At 36.8% G+C, this 17630-nt stretch overlaps 1 protein-coding gene across 2 annotated transcripts in view; it reads right to left on the reverse strand.

Annotated features, from left to right (window-relative positions):
- The window catches only part of CD36 (CD36 molecule (CD36 blood group)), a 191877-nt gene that overhangs the window by 122692 nt on the left and 51555 nt on the right, over window positions 1-17630 (reverse strand). For both annotated transcript variants that reach the window (XM_063708677.1, XM_063708676.1), the window contains exon 3: window positions 8165-8241. The gene's annotated coding sequence lies outside the window, so the exon portion shown is untranslated. The remainder of the gene's footprint in view (window positions 1-8164; window positions 8242-17630) is intronic.

Consider the following 17630-nt stretch of genomic DNA (forward strand, 5'->3'; position numbering starts at 1 on the left):
GAAAAAAGCAAAAAGTCTCATTAAAAAGTGGCCAAATACATGAATAGACAGTTCTCAAAAGAAGAATTTCAAATGGTCAACAAACATGAAAAAATACTTGACATTACGAAACATCAGGGAAATGCACATTAAAACCAATATGAGATAGCACCTTACTACAGCCAGAATCGCATCAAAAAGTCAAAAAACAGTAGATGTTGGCTTATGTGTGGTCAAAAGGGAATGCTTATACACTGCTGTTATGAATGTAAATTAGTACAATCTCTATGGAAAACAGTATGGAGATTTCTCAAAGAACTAAAAACAGATCTACTGTATTAGTCCATTTTCACACTGCTATAAAGAAATACCTGAGACTGGGCAATTTATAAAGGAAAGAGGTTTAGTGGACTCACAGTTCTTCATAACCGGGGAGCCCTCAGGAAACTTACAATCATTTCAGAAGGCGAAGGCGAAGCAAGGCACATCTTACACAGCAGCAGGAGAGAGAGAAAGAAGGTGCCACACTTTTAAACCACCAGATCTTGCGAGAACTCACTATCAGGAGAACAGCAAGGAGGAACACGCCCTCCATGATCCAATCACCTACACCAGGTCCCTCCCTTGACATGTGGGGATTACAATTTGAGATGAGATTTGTGTGGGGACACAGAGCCAAACCATACCACCTACCATTTGGTCCATCAATTCTAGTACTGGGTATGGAAAAGAATTCATTATATAAAAAAGACACCTGCATGCATATGTTATCACAGGACAATTCACAACCGCAAAGATATGGAACTAACCTAAGTGCCCATCAACTGATGAATGGATAAAGACAATGTGGTTTATATACATTGTGGAATACTATTTAGCCATAAAATAAAAATAAAATAATGTCTTTTGCAGCAACTTGAATGGGACTGGAGGTCATTATTCTAAGTGAAGTAACTCAGGAATGGAAAACTAAATACTGTATGTTCTCACTTATAAGTGGGAGCTAAGCTATGAGTACACAAAGGCATACAAAGTGGTATAATAGACATTGGAGACTCAGAAGAGGGGAAAGGGGGAGCGGGATGAGGGATACAAAATGATATATTGGGTACAATGTATACTATTTAGGTAAGGGATGCACTAAAATTTCAAACTTCACCACTATACAATTAACCCATGTAAATAAAACCCCTAAAACTATTGAAATAGAAATAAAATAAAATAATGAAAAGAAAAAAAAAAGAATTAGTGAAGCTAAATAAAAACATCAGTAAACAGGCCAGGCGTGGTGACTCATGCCTGTAATCCCAGCACTTTGGGAGGCTGAGGTGGGTGGAACATGAGGTCAAGAGTTCGAGACCATCCTGGCCAACATGGTGAAACCCCGTCTCTACTAAAAATACAAAAAATTAGCCAGGCATGTGGCGGGCACCTGTAGTCCCAGCTACTCGGGAGGCTGAGGCAGGAGAATCACTTGAACCTGGGAGACGAAGGTTGCAGTGAGCCGAGATTGCGCCACTGCACTCCAGCCTGGCGACAGAGCAGGACTCCGTCTCAAAAACAAACGAACAAACAAAAAAATTAGTCAACAGCAAAAGCAAAAATATAACACTATCAGAAAATATGTTTCGACATGAGAAACAAGTGAAAAAAATTAGAAAGGAAAATGAAAAATTTTTACAAATTATTGATAATTTTCTAGAGAACTGAAAAAAATTTGTCAATTAGCATTATTCCCTAGCAGATTACTTTGTTACCCAAAAAGTATCTACTGAGATTTGAATATGAGTTTTCAGCCAAGTGGAATCAACATTTATATATGCTCCAACTCCAAAGCCACATAGATCACATGTTTAAACATGTGCATGTCATAGGACTCTGAGTCATATGCAGAGAATTGAAGGTCATAAAATTTGGTAAATTGAGCAAAATAAAAAGGTTTTTATTGGAGTTGTGGAAATTGACTGAACAGAAGAGACACGGATGCATAGGAAAAGCAGCGTTTAGATGAATTACTAAGCTATATAAGAATACATTTGGTCTCATAAATAAAAGTTACCATGGGAGAAATACTTGGAAGTTGAATTAGAACTTTATTTTTGTATTTTTGTTTCCATGAAAACTATTCCTAAGTTCTACAAAATGCTTATGTCAAACTAAGTGTTCAGTCACCCTGAAGAAATAATTGACTCCTTGAATTAGTCCCAAGTTAGCCACACTGTCAGCTTGACATGATGAAATCATTCAAGGATTTGTGACCCAGAGTTGGTGACAGCAGTAAAAAACAGACCTCTTTCTATATTATGGAACCATACTGATTTCTGGATGTCTTATACATTATAAATATAAGTTATATGTCCTGATAGATTATTTAGCATATTTAAAGCATTAAACTATTGAAAGTAAGCATTTTAGAGTAGTATCTTGAGAAATGTCAAGACCAGTAGCCCCCATTTCATAGCAACTCAGTCCTTATAGGAGAAATTGTTACTGAATTATTCTTGTTGGAAAAACTTATTATCAGGAAAGGTTATCTCTGGGCCAGTGGGATGAAGGCTAATTCTAAGAGAACAGGAAGATAAACAGAAGGTCTTTCTATATTCCTAATTGAAAGGCAGGAAGTAGCAGAGTGACCTTTCCTCTTGATTTTTATCCCAGTAATTACATGTTTACAGTTGTTCAGCTGTTCGTTAAAGATGCAGAAAGTTCTCTTGACCTAGATAGCAAATATTTCTATAACATCGAAGATGAAAATTAATACTCAAACGAGGTTTTACAAAAAAATCTCTCCCTGATTTGTGGGGCTTTGCCTACAAATTACACCTTTCTGCCTGGTTTTACTCTTTTTTTTTTTGAGACCTAGTCTTGCTCTGTCACCCAGGCCGGAGTGCAGTGGCGCGATCTCGGCTCACTGCAAGCTCCGCCTCCCGGGTTCACGCCATTCTCCTGCCTCTGCCTCATCCTCCCAGGCGCCCGCCACCACGCCCGGCTAATTGTTTTTTTTTTTGTTTGTTTTTTTTTTTGTATTTTTAGTAGAGACGAGGTTTCACCGTGTTAGCCAGGATGGTCTCGATCTCCTGATCTCCTGACCTCGTGATCCGCCTGCCTCGGCCTCCCAAAGTGCTGGGATTAAAGGCTTGAGCCACCTGCTCCCGGCCCTGGTTTTACTTTTATAAAGTTCATGTGATGCATCAAGCAGTGAAATGAAATGCTTTTCTGTCAGCTGTCCTGTGGAGGAATGAGGCCTTCTTCCTCAATAGTGATCATGTGTTGCTTGATTCTGAGCACCAGATTCACTAAAAATGTTTTAGTGTCTCTTTTCTTCGATATAAATTTACACAGTAGCTTAAGAAAGCCTTAAAAAGATATAAATCTTTTAAGAGCCATTTGAGGTATTCCTAACCTCTCTTAAAGTTGCAAACTAAATTAAGAAGGGGTTTTGAGACTACATGAAGCAAGCACTGTGCCATGCCTATGAAGCTGTAGAGGGAAAACTTTCTGGTTTTCACCAGGAGAGACTGGATGGCTTTACTTTAAAAGAGTATCCTTCTTCCTCTAAGCTTGCAGATGAAAGACACAATAGGAAGGAGAATGGAGCAGGAGAGTCAGAAAGCAACAAACCTGAAACAGAAGTGAGACTTGAAAAGAGGAGTAGCATCCACTAACACAAAATGGAATGAAACATCCCATGTGTGGAGCATAATTCAGACAAGTGCTTCATGTGTGAAGGTGTAGTGTCTTCCTCACATTCATGTTGTGCATAGGCCGGGAGAAGGTATGTGGGGTGGAGAATACTGAAGCAAAAGGAGATGCAGATTACAAACTTGGGCTTTGCAGTTGGAGAGACATGAATTCTAATTTTGGCTCCTCTACTTACTTTGTAAAATTGAGCAAATTACTTAAACTGCTTAGCTTCAATTTCCTCAATATTTAAATGTTAAGAATTACCTACCTCATAGGACAATTCTATTATGTAATATATTCATGTATAATTTTAAGTAATATTTAATGCATAGAAATTACTGTATGGTCAGTATTGTTCAAAATGCTTTATTTCACACAACAAAATAGTGAGGTAAACACCTCTATTATCCCCTTTTTACATGAGAAAACACTGAGTTGAGGATAGCGTATCCAAAGTTCTTAGCATGGTATCTTACACACAAGTGGTCTCAATAAATAAGAACAATTGCTACTTAAAATAATGTCTATGTATTTTACATTATATAGGGAAGAAAAGTTTCTTAAATGCTGCAATAATCTAATTGCTGAAATTATTTGGAAAGAGAATGTGACCACTGACAAAACATTTGGATAGAATGAAAATATCTCAACAAATAAGGAAAACAATAATTATATCTGCCTTAAGACTTATCGAACTAGGAATTGATGTAAATTGATAAAGTCTTCCTTGAAAAAAAAAACAGAGACTCAAAAGAGATTACTCACTAAAAGAATCGAATCATAGAAAGGTAAAACTTTCTTCTCCTAGATTTAGCATAGTTTTTCCCCTCTAAGGTTAAAGAATGAAAACCTTTGTTTTTAATTTTGATGTCAATAAAATGTAGAGCCCTTAAGTGTAAATACTGTAGGGAGTAAATATCTAGGCAATACCATTTCACACAAAATCGGAATGGAACAATAGATATTTAATGATTTTTGGGTTTTTTTAACAAATCAAAGAAATGAGTAAACTTTTTGAGATGTGTAGATTTTCAGAAGCCCTTTCTTTTTCTCCCAGGAAGCAGGAGAAACAGCTCAGAAAAATTAGTGGGTTTCTTACAATTCTCTGTTGACTTCCCTTTCCAATTTAACATCCTCATAATTGTTCAGAAAATATTCTGAAATGCAAATCCCAGTTTTTGATATCTAAACAATGCTCCACGAATTTCAGTCTTCTGTGTGTAATTAATTTTTTCTTCTGGGTTACATTGCAGGTGAAATGTCAAATAGTTCTTTGACACAGCTGTTTTACTCCAAAGTTGAATTGTGAATTCTATGATTAGCCTTAGAGAAGTATTTAGCCATTTGGCTCTATCAGTTGTCCTGTGCTTGGTAAAAATACTTGCCAAATTGCTCATAGGAGTCAATGTGATTTAAACTTTGCCATTAAAGGCAGCTATCTGGAACCTGACTATCACTGGGGAAATGGAGGAGGATATCACTCCCATTGTACAAGGAAGACAAAAAGTGTTTATTTCCTTTCATGTTGATTAAATTTCAAAGGGAAAGGTTAAAATGGAGAATATGAAAAACAGAACTTTGGTCCCATATGTTCTCATTGCCTTGTGCTGTAAATTTGAAAACATTGTGTGAACTGGCAGCCTCCAAGACCTCCATTAGCAGGAACTGATATAATCTAAAATTAGATGTTAATGGGGAAAGTTTCTGGGGTTATTCAAAAATGTCCTTTTGTTTGTTTTCTTTTGTGTCACTAAGTAAATGTTATAAATTGCAAGTCAAAGGTTCTGGGATGCTTCCAAAAGACAACTCCCTCTTATACTGAGCACAGATTCTGGGATAATTATGGATAACTAATAGGAATTCATTATGAAAGAGAACAAGACTCATCACAGTAAACTAGTTGTGTTAAAGGAACAAGTGAACAGACAGAACTACCACTTAAGAAAATGAAAATGAGCTTTTGTACAATGATAAGGGGTAGATAGTTACCAACATTAATAGTTGGGAAGTTAATGAAAAAAATATTGATGACATGTACCAATTTGAGAGTAAGAATGAGAGAAAGCTAAAACTAAGAACCTTAGTGAGTAATTGCTTCTGGACAAAATCCCTAGCCTTCAGTCACAAACTCAAGCCTGACTTGTTACCAATTCAATAACACCTTTCCTAAAACTACCCCTCATTCTTGTAGAACAAATATACTCTCTGCAGTTCCTCTGCATAGAATATGTATTTCTATTTCATGTTTATATTATTTGGCTTTATACTAAACAAAGTGGACAAATGTCATTCAATTATGCATATTACAAATAATTATTGGTCACATTCTATTTACCAGGAAAATGTACCAGGGTCTTGGTAAATGCCAGTGCAATGGTACTGCCACAGAGGGTTTTACTAGCTAGTGGGGGAGATGGATAATAAATAAATAATAAATTTATGAAGAAAGGGCTTATAAGTCTATTAATTTGACAAATTGGTATGGCATTTCAGATACAATTAGGAGATTTAAGAATGCAAAGATGCATGATTGGGAGAGAAGGGGATAGAGCAGGCTGGTGAGGAGATGGTGCTGGATAGGAAAGCCAAGACCTGATACAAGGGGCCTGAATGCCAGGCCAAGGAATTAGACTTGATTTTCTAGGCCAGAATCTTAATTGGTAGGGATTCAGAAATCTCTATTTTAACAAGCTCTCAGGATGATTCATATGCTAAACTACCCAGCCTAATAAAATAAAAGAACCCTTTGGCCATTATCAGACATCAATAGTATGGCTTTTAGATTATTTTTCTAAAATGATATAGCATTATTATTGTCTTCACATTCTTAGAATTATTTGTTGTTAAAGTTATATCAGTGATTTTTAAATTGAAACAAGAAACTGTCATTTTCATATCTCAAACATTAAAATATCAATAGTTAACATATATTTCAATCTAGTTACTAAAATTTTACAAGTATTTAAAGAAAATAACATCACATATTATAGGGCTTTCATACCCTGGACCTTGATTATTTAACATGTGAGCTTTATCACAAACCGTTCAAAAATTAGGTCTTAATGAATTAATGTATTTATTGCCCATGCATGTATCTCGATAACATTAGTTGAGTGCCGAATCCAGGGGTCAGGTCTAGTTCTAGACTCTAGAGATACCACAATTAAGGTGACTACAAAATCTCTGTAGTCAGAGAGCTTATGTTAATGGCCTGAAAGATCTTTTTAAAGTGATATTCCACTAGACTCGAAGTAGGAAAACCTGGATTCTAATTTTGTCTTGGCCCTAAATTTGATGGTTTATTTGAGAAAAATATCCAGATTTTTGATCCATGACATAAAAATGTTTATATGTACTTTTACATAATCTCTAAATATCTCCTAGGCATAAAATTTCAAGCTTCTGTTTTTCCACATATTTCATAAACTTCCAGGCTTTTCTCAGATATTTATACCAATAATTTTAATACCTTACTTCACATGATCTTTATTTCCATTTTGTTCATTCTCCTTACAGTATAGTTCTTATAGTTCTATTTTATTTATTTCTTTTATCACCTTTGTCAATTTTTACAAATTGTCAGATAAAATCATATGTATTTATCACATACAACATGTTTCAAGGTGTATTTACATTGTGAAATGACTAAATCTAGCTAATTAACATATGAATTCATTCACATAATTATATATTTTGTAGTAAGAACACCTATCCACTCTCTTAGCATTTTTCAAGAATTCTATATATTACTAATCATATTGTAATACATAATAGTATCACTATATTGTACAATAGAGCTCTTGAACTTATTCCTCCCATCTAACTGTACTTTTATATCCTCTGACCAACATCTTCCCAGACCCCTTTCCTCAACTGCCCCAGCCCTTGGTAACACCATTCTACCTTCTGCTTATATGACATCAACTTTTTCAGATTCTACATATGAGTGAGATAATGTGGTATTTGTCTTTTTGTGCCTTGCTTATCTCACTTAACATTATATCCTCCAGGTTTCATATTTTAAAATTGGTACCCCTGACAAGTGTATTTACTGTAGTAGTCCATTTTCATGGTGCTGATAAAGACATACCTGAGACTGGGAAATTTACAAAAGAAAGAGGTTTATTGGACTTACAGTTCTACGTGGCTGGGGAGGCCACACAATCATTGCCGAAGGCAAGGAGGACCAAGTCATATCTTACGTGGATGGAGGCAGGCAAAGAGAGAGCCTGTTCAGAGAAACTCCCGTTTTTAAAAACATCAGATTTCATGAGACCCGATCACTATTACAAGAACAGCATGGGAAAGACCCACCCTTATGATTCAATCATCTCTCACTGGGTCCTTCCCACAACACGTGGGAATTATGGGAGCTACAGGATGAGATTTGGGTGGGGACACAGAGCCAAACCATATCATTTCATCTCTGGCCCCTCCCAAATCTCATATCTTCACGTTTCAAAGCCAATCATGCCTTCCCAACAGTCCTCCAAAGTCTCACCTCATTTCAGCGTTAACTCAAAAGTCCACAGTCCAAAGTTTCATATGAGACAAGGCAAGTCCCTTCCACCTATGAGCCTGTAAAATCAAAAGCAACTTAGTTACTTCCTAGATAGATACAATGGGGGTACAGAAATTGAGTAAATACAGCCATTCCAGATGGGAGAAACTGGCCAAAACAAAGGGCTACAGGCCCCATGCAAGTATGAAATCCAGCAGGGCAGTCAAATCTTAAAGCTCCAAAATGATTTCCTTTGACTCCATGTCTCACATCCAGGTCACGCTAATGCAAGAGGTAGGATCTCAAAGTCTTGGACAGTTCTGGCTCTGTGGCTTTGCAGGGTACAGCCGCCCTCCCAGCTGCCTTCACAAGCTGATGTTGAGTGTCTGTGGCTTTTCCAGGCCCATGGTGCAAGCTGTCAGTGGATCTACCATTCTAGGGTCAGTAGGATAGTGGCCCTCTTCTCACAGCTCCACTAGGCAGTGCCCCAGTAGGGACTCTGTGTGGGGCCTCCCACTCCACCTTTCTCTCCTGCACTGCCTTAGCAGAGATTCTCCATGAGGACCCCACCCCTAGAGCAAACTTCTACCTGGGCATTTAGGTATTTTCCTGGTTCTTCTGAAATCTAGGCAGAGGTTCCCAAACCTCAATTCTTGACTTCTGTGCACTCGCAGGCTCAACACCATGTGGAAGCTGCCAAGGCTTGAGGCCTGTACCCTCTGAAGCCATAGCCCGAGCTCCACATTGGCCCCTTTCAGCCATGGCTGGAGCAGCTGGGATGCAGAGCACCAAGTCCCTAGGCTGTACACAATGCAGAGACATTTCCTCCATTGTCTTAAGGATTAATATTTGGTTCCTCATTACTTATGCAAATTTTTGCAGCTGGCTTGAATTTCTTCTCAGAAAATGGGATTTTCTTTTCTGTTGCACTGTCAGGCAGCAAATTCTCCAAACTTTTATGCTGTGTTTCCCTTTTGAAACTGAACGCCTTTAAGAGCACCCAAGTCACCTCCTGAATGCATTGCTGCTTAGAAATTTTTTCCACCAGATTCTCTAAATCATCTCATTCAAGTTGAAAGTTCCACAAATCCCTAGGGCAGGCACAAAATGTCACCAGTCTCTTTGCTAAGACATAACAAGAGTCACCTTTGTTCCAGTTCCAAACAAGTTCATCATCTCCACCTGAGACCACCTCAGCCTGGACCTTATTGTTCATATCACTATTAACATTTTTGTCAAAGCCATTCACTAAGTCTCTAGGAAGTTCCAAATTTTCCCACATTTTCCTGAGCCCTCCAAGCTGTTCCAACCGCTGCCTGTTACCCAGTTCTGAAGTTGCTTCCACATTTTTGGATATCTTTTCAGCCATGCCCCACTCTACTGATGCCAATTTACTGTATTAGTCCATTTTCATGGTGCTGATAAAGACATACCTGAGACTGGGCAATTTACAGAAGAAAGAGGTTTATTGAACTTACAGTTCCACGTGGCTGGGGAGGCCTCACAATCATGGTGGAAGGCAAGGAGGACTAAGTCACATCTTACATGGATGGCAACAGGTGAAGAGAGAGCTTGTGCAGAGAAACTCCTGTTTTTAAAACCACCATCAGATCTCATGGGACCCAATCACCATCACAAGAACAGCATAGGAAAGACCTGCCTCCATGATTCAATCATCTCCCACTGGGTCCCTCCCACAACAAGTGGGGATTATGAGAGCTACAAGATGAGATTTGATTGGGGACACAGAGCCAAACCATATCAATTACCTATTATTTAATTCCTTCTTATTATAACTGAATTTGTAGACCTTCTATGAGACAGAAAGCAAAATAAAGCATTGCTCAATTGTTTAAGGCTTACAATTTCTGGATGTTCCTTCCTGAAAGCCTTATAGGAGCAGATGAAGAATCATAAGAAACTGTACTCTACTCTCTATGAAAACTACTTCCTCGACTTAAACAAATCATGTTTTCTTTCAGCATAATATTTCCAAAGCACAAAGAAAAGGAGAAAAAAGAGAGAGAAAGAAAACAATGTTGGTTTCAAATATTTCTGAGAGCACACTAGGTTTTGAAACTAGACCAACTGTTCCATAGAACTGATGTTTATAATTTCTTGGAGTAAACATAGAAATTAATCCTCCCAGTCTTAAAACTTGAGAGTTACATTTGTCTTACCTGAGTTACCTTCTCAGGAAACCAGCTATCAGACCTCCCAGATTATACCATGGAGCTGAAACTTACTAGATCACTGCACCTAGACAAAGAGACGCCAGACTCCTCACCCAACATGACTGCACCACCCCGCTGCCTGTTGACCAATTTCTCTGCCTTGTCCATCTCTAATTTCCATTTTCCCACACATGGTTTCATGTCTTCCCTGCTATATAAACCTCTAATTTTAGTCAGTGAGGGAGATGGATTTGAGACTGACCTCCCATATCCTCAGCCACAGCACCCAATTAAAGCCTTCTTCCCTGGCAATACTCATTGTCTCAGTGACTGGCTTTCTGTGTGGTGAGCAGCAGGACCTAGACAAAATCCCCCGTGTTTTGGTAACTTTTTCTTTTACCTAGTTGTCAATTTAAGGCATTTAAATTAACAAGTATTATTAAGTTATAAATTAAAATACTGTTAATAATTTTTTTAATTTAAAATACAGTGAAGAATAAGCAAATAGCTAATTACTGTGACTGTTTTCTTAAAATAACTGGAAATAATATAAGAGAGGGAAAGGTAGAAAATTATCTGTAGCAATAAATATGTTCATGTTTTCATTTATTTTCTCACTGATATGGACCTTTAGTTAGGAATGCAGTCAGATAGCCAATAAATATGTTTTAAGGATCTTCTATTCCTTAGGGACTCTAGAGGAGATAAAGGTTTAAAAAATATTTTAAATCTTTTTTAAGACCATGTCAGGATGGGCATGGCAGCTCATGGTTTTAATTCCAGCACTTTGGGAGGCCAAGGCAGGTAGATCACTTGAGCCCAGGAGTTCGTGACCATCCTGGGCAACATGGCTGGGTAATCCTGTCTCTACAAAAAATATAAAAATTAGCTGGTTGTGGTGGTGTAACCCTGTAGTCCCAGCTACTAGGAAGGCTGAGGTGGGAAGATCACTTGAGCCCAGGAGGTCAAGGCTGAAGTGAGCTGTGAGTGTGCCACTGCACTCCAGTCTAGGTGACAGACCAAGACCCAGTATCAAAAAAAAAAAGTTAAAATTAAAATTAAACATGTTTTCTGTTCAGAAGGATCTTCCAGGTAAGTGGCCTGACTTCCATAGTTTGTTTTTTGAGAAGTAGGAAAGAAAGAAGACTCTTGGAATCCAGTGGGAGGGAGAAGGAAGTACAGAAAGGGTAGGTTCTAACAGAAATTACAGCCTTAGGAAGATGTAATGGGTTTCAAAAAATTTATAACCCCAAAACCCCAAATTTCCCATTCCATACATTTTTCTATGGATTTTAGCTGGGATTTTTAGCTAAATGAAATCAAGAATAACTTTGTACCGAGAAAGGCTTTCCCAAGAGTGTAGAAAAAGCTGACTGTGACTCTTCACTTTGTGTTTGTCTTGAAATTCCTTTTGGCTGATTGTCAAAGATGAGTCAATAGGCAAAAGCCTTAAGGAAATCAGGCTATAGGCAAATTGCAGATTTCATCAAGGAAAGAAAATGTTTTACAGATTCTTATCAGTCCAATAATGCCCAAGTATTGTGCTCTGCCTGCCCATTGCCTAATAAGAGAATAAAATGAAAGAAAATTTATGGTAAGGAGTATTCAAAAGGACATAAATGAACAACTTGGGATTTCTCTGCAAAAATTTCAAGCAAATGTTAGCAAAAATAGAATCATTTTTATTCTCATCTGTCTACAACTATTTATATAAGAATTACTAAATCACTGATTGAGGGTGAATTAGCTTAAAGTTTTGGAATCCTTTGGTGTCCTAAACAAAACTGAAATTTTAATTAAATATTATCTCTCATGTGATTCCTTTGCGTTTTTCTCTTAGAGATCTAGTACTAGTCTGCACCGTAAGGGTTTTTTATGCCTTTGAAGAAAAGCGAAAGAACATGTTCATAAATATTTTTTGCATTTGTTTACAAAGATAATTTCAACCGTGTTTAAGGGCCCCAGAATTGATGAATTGAGGACAGTTAAGACTAGATATAGTCATGTTAAAGAAGTAACTGGACAGAGGAATAAAAGCAAAACTCATTAGTCATATAACTCTGAAGCTACTGTGATGTCCCTTCAGAAAAGATGACCTCAAATTAATCTTTATACACAAAAGCCTCCCATAAAGTGTGATTAATCTCCCCACATGAGATTTTTGGTGCCCCCATTATGGCCTACTTGGACTGATGTGGATGTGATTTGCTTGATGGAACTGGTCAGCAGATTATCTGTCCTTTATAGTTGGTATATCATGGCTTATTTGTTGAGAAGATCTTGGAAAACATTTTTTTTAAAGTGTAGTTCATTTATTGAGTATCTAGTGTCTTTCACAGAGAAATACTTTGTTAACCTATATTAAAACATTTATTACTTAAAAATTATTTATTTCTGTTGCTTATTGTTTATTTGTATTAATTGTTACCTTTTTGATTACTCACAACAGTCCTGTGAATTTATCTGAGTATTCTGAACCATCCATTTATTGGGAAATCAATTTTAAATCTTTAAAACCACTCAAAAGAATAGATTTTCTATGACTTTCAGAAATCTCTTTAACAATTATGTAATGTTTTAAAGTATTCTCATCAATTCATATGTCCATTCGTTACTCTAATAAGACTTATTGAAGGCCTTGATGTGCCAGATACTATGAAAGCTTTTTAAAAAATGGAATCACTCTACTCAGGAAGTCCTCAGTTCAATTCTGGAGACATATAATCTTGCTCAAGCAGTGTGGCAATAATTTTAATGGAATAGAGTGACTTCTACCACCATTTACTTTTTATCGATTAGAAAGATGAATTATTGGAAGATGCTAAAATAAGTGAATGAAATGAGGAGTAAGAATGAGGGATACATATATATATATATATATAATAAAATAGATACGATAGAATTCTGAAAAAATATACATACACACACACACACACACACATACACACACACACACACCACATCCCTCTCATCATAGGAAAGAATATGTATTTCCCAGTCGTGGGAAGAAAAATAGCTTTCCTTGACCCTTTCTGAAGGTCCCTTGAGTAGTAATTCCTATGGAACAAGAAAGACAGTGATTGATTTCAGCTGTGCTAATAGTTTTTGGCCTGGGACTGAAGCCTCTCTCTTCCTTTCCTTTCTATTTACAGTTTTAAAATAGCTCAACAATGTGACACTGTTCTTTAAAATTCTGAGAAATGAATAGTAAAAACAGGGGAACAACATAGAGAAACCAATAACATAGCGAAACCAAATAAACAAATTTATTTAATGAGTTAACTTTATAAAAGTACCAAAATAGTTACTTTTTAAAAGTATAGCTAATGTAGGAATGTGAGACACTGGTATGAGTTTGAGGAGAAATTTGAAATCACTTAAATTCTATCAGATATGCATCAATCTGCCTATTCTACTCATTAGCAGAATTGGTCCTGCCTTGAGAATATTGCTTAAAGAAGAAGAAAGTCAATGGCTAAACTAGAAAGAAGTTGAGCAATAGTCGGGGATAATTTATATTGTCATTTAACACAATGCCATAATCTGCATTCTCAGTAGTTAAAAGCATTAACAATAAAATTCTCAAAGTAAGACTTTATCTGTATTTGTGAGAAATAATCTAGAGAATACTAGCACATCAGTTAGGAAGACAACAATTCCACAAATAGCTGGAAAAAACTGGTAATAATGAAATATTTCAAAAAAATAAATAAGGTCTTAGAATTTTACTAGGACTAATCTAAAACATGAAACCTGAAATAAATGTAGTAACTTGCAAGCAATTTACAAACTGTCATCAAAGCCTCCTGTGAGAAAGATTTCCATTTTCACTAATGCATATACATAAAAAACTATATCCTTTTATATGGGTTTATTCTAGATGATCACTGGAAATTTAAATAAATAATCACTTCTTTTGAGAAAATAAATAATGCAAAAGATAAATTACTTAGTTTTATAGAAGAATTTCATTAATGGCAATAGCTTGGATATCTAAATATTCTGAAACACCCAATTATTTACTTTTGTTCATGTAACTGTATATAAATGCATTTCTGTGCAGCAGAAACTGATATAAATGATTATCATGTAATTACACTTAAATACAGATAATTTTTATTTACTTTTTAAATATTCCCCCAAAACTCTATCATCAGCATTCTGTCCTATTCTATGAATACTCTCCGTGTAATTGTATTCACATATAATGTGTCTTAATCCATTCTGGTTGCTATAAAAAACACCAAAAACTGGTAGATTTATAAACAACAAACATTTAATCCTCACAGTTCTGGAAGCTGGTGACCCCAAGATCAAGGCACGGGTGGATTTGGTGTCTGATAAGGCCACTTCCCTGTAAAAGAAGCCTTTTTGCTGTGTCTTCACCTAGTAATAGGGGCAAAGAATCACCTTGGAGGCTCTTTTGTAAGGACACTAAGGCCATTCATGAAGGCTCCGCCCTCATGACCTAAATACCTCCCGAGGCTCCAACTCCAAATACTCTTGCTTTGGGGATTAAGTTTCAACATATACAATTTGGGGTACATAAATATTTAGACTATAGCAGTGAGCAAGAAATAAATCATTATTTCAAGTCACTGAGTTTTGGCATTGTTTGTTAATGCAAGTATGACTGGTTCTATTTTGACAGATGCAGAGCCATACGATTCTATTAAATCAATAATTTCAAGAGAAAAACATTCCAAAAAATTAATGTTCATATCTTAGAATTATGTTTAACCACATTCAAAGCAACAATTTTATTTTTTCAAGAGAGCAAAAAGAATACTCATTTCAACACAGAAACCACTCATTCTTTCAAAAAATTTTGAATGTCTCTGATATGTCAGGCATTATGTCAAGATCCACCACTACAATGGTGAATAATATTAACATTTCTAGTCCTTTTGGAGCCTAAGTTTGAAGAGTTAAAAACTAAATTACTCAATTTTATGTATTAATGAATGTTATTAGCACGGTAAGCCAAGAGTTTTAGGGGAAAACATAACAGAATATTTGATCTAGTCTAGGGTAGTAGAGAGGGTTTTAAAATTTTTGTTTTAAGAGGATAAGATGTCAAAGTTGCCACTTGAAAGATTAGAAAGAGCTGTCCAAATTGGGGGAGTTTAAGGCAGTGAGGAAGTACAAGGCATAGGGAACAGTTTGTGCAGTATCCTAGAGGGCAGAGAAAAAATGTATATCTGTGAGGTTAAGATGCTTAGTGTGACTAGAGAGGGAGTGTGGTGTTAGAACTTCCTGTTAGTGTCACAACAGGATATGTATGGAGAATTCTAACAAGGTCTCAGCCAACTCTACAAGAAGCTCTGGGATGGTGACCTGAAAAGAGACTGGAAGTTAGGCAAGAGGTGGATAATGCAATAAGTAATAAGGCAAACTGCTGCTGATTAAATTGAGTAGCCAAGTCAAGCAAGCTTTCGTCCTGGCAGCCTGCATGAATGACTCTGTGTGTGTGTGTGTGTGTGTGTGTGTGTCTTCCCCAAGGTAGGTGTCTGAACATGTGCAGTTAACTTATGATATTCTTCACTTGTGAGTTACTTGGAAAACTGTTAATGCAAGCAAAACCATAGATGTATTTTTCTCCAAGGACACTCAAGGAGTGTCATAGTGAAGGAAGATGATGAGAAGAGTGTAACAATAAATAAGATCAATTAGTTTCAGAAGAAAATGAGTGGTAGGAAGGCCACTTCTCAATAAACTGGACATTTACTGTTGTCAGTTATGACACCAGTTTATTATTCTGCCCAATTGCTCCCATTTGATGTCCTCCTTTCCATATCCTCTACATGCTTCTAAGTCCTCATGGCCGTCTGCTCTAATTTTTAGCAAGACTTGCTTTTAGAAAGTGATCTTTAACCCATTCACTGCCAAGTGGAAAGAATAATAACAACACAAATGACTTTGGTTTCTGGGAATACAACATCATTGGGGAATTTATCTAAGGTTATTTAAAAGTTAAATTTCTCAATACCTTAATTTTTGTGTGTGTGGAAGAAATGGTGATCCTTTGAACAGACAATCTAATAATCTGTCCTCAAAATTATTGTAAATCACAAGTGTGTCCATGTGGCTTAGGTGAAATCACTGTGTGTTAAATACTCCATGTGAATCGATAATAATATATTTTAAACATATTGAACAGGAAGCATAAGAAAATATGAAACCAGTTAATATGTTACTATAATAAGTCAGGAATGAACTGTCTGAACAAAAGCAGGAGAAATATGAATGGAAATGAGCCTTAGGCTGGAGAGAAATTATAGAGTTAAAAATGGAAAGACTGTTTCCTTGAATGTGGGAACAAAGTGAAAATGAATAGGATACATTGGGCAATTGAGTCAAAGACAGTACAATTTAACTCATAAAATGTGGTGTGAACAGGTTTGCTGGAGGTGGTAGTGGTGGTGGTGGTTGTCTGCTTTGGACATACTTGGCTTAAAGTATGTTTCTGACGTGGTTCTGTGGGAAGCTGACTCTAAAACAAGCTAACATGAAGGAAGCTTAGGGTCAACACCTGTTGGGGAAGTGACAATAGTAGAATTACACAGAGAAGGGCTGCAAATGGGCTTCAGTCCAGTAGTAACAAAGTCTCAGCCAACTCCACACTGAGCTCTGAAGCTGGGATGAGCCTTCAGATTTATCCCAATTTGAGGCACCAGTCATTAGACATAGGCTATCCCTCATAGAAGTGTGTGACCACGGGTAAGGTAGACATTTTTGGCCGAGAGAAATTTCTAGAGAGAAATGACAACTCTCTGCTGTTAGCATTCTAGCAACTAGGGAGGGTAAGTCCAGTCTTTTCTGGCTGGGCACAGCATCCATAACAGGATACTGATGGGAAAGTCTAACAAACCTGTCATCAGGCTACGCAATATAAAAGAACTGTGTTGGAGATATAATCATCATTAATTATGTAGGCAGGTGCTATCGGGACGACTCTTTTTGGCACAGGACAAGGAAGAATAAAATTTTGAACAACTGCCATGTGCCAGTTCACTCACTTGTGACAATAGATTTTGATATCATCATGTGTAGTTAAGAAAACTTAAGCCCAGAAAGTTCTGTCTGACTATCACCCCATTATGCTTACTAAGAAAGCTTTGATAACTTCCATCTTCAGATATAGAATAGGTCTGAGTTATGGTGCTTTGTCTAGTGGAAGAGTTTCGATGAAGTGTATTTTGAAAATGGGAAGTTCTGGGAGGCCTCTGAGTTTTAAGAAGGAATGTGCCGAGAGAGAAGAAATGAACTCTTAAAAGTAAGGTAGAATGATG

Source organism: Gorilla gorilla, chromosome 6, assembly GCF_029281585.2.
Source record: "Gorilla gorilla gorilla isolate KB3781 chromosome 6, NHGRI_mGorGor1-v2.1_pri, whole genome shotgun sequence".
In the NCBI taxonomy this organism is placed as follows: domain Eukaryota; kingdom Metazoa; phylum Chordata; class Mammalia; order Primates; family Hominidae; genus Gorilla; species Gorilla gorilla.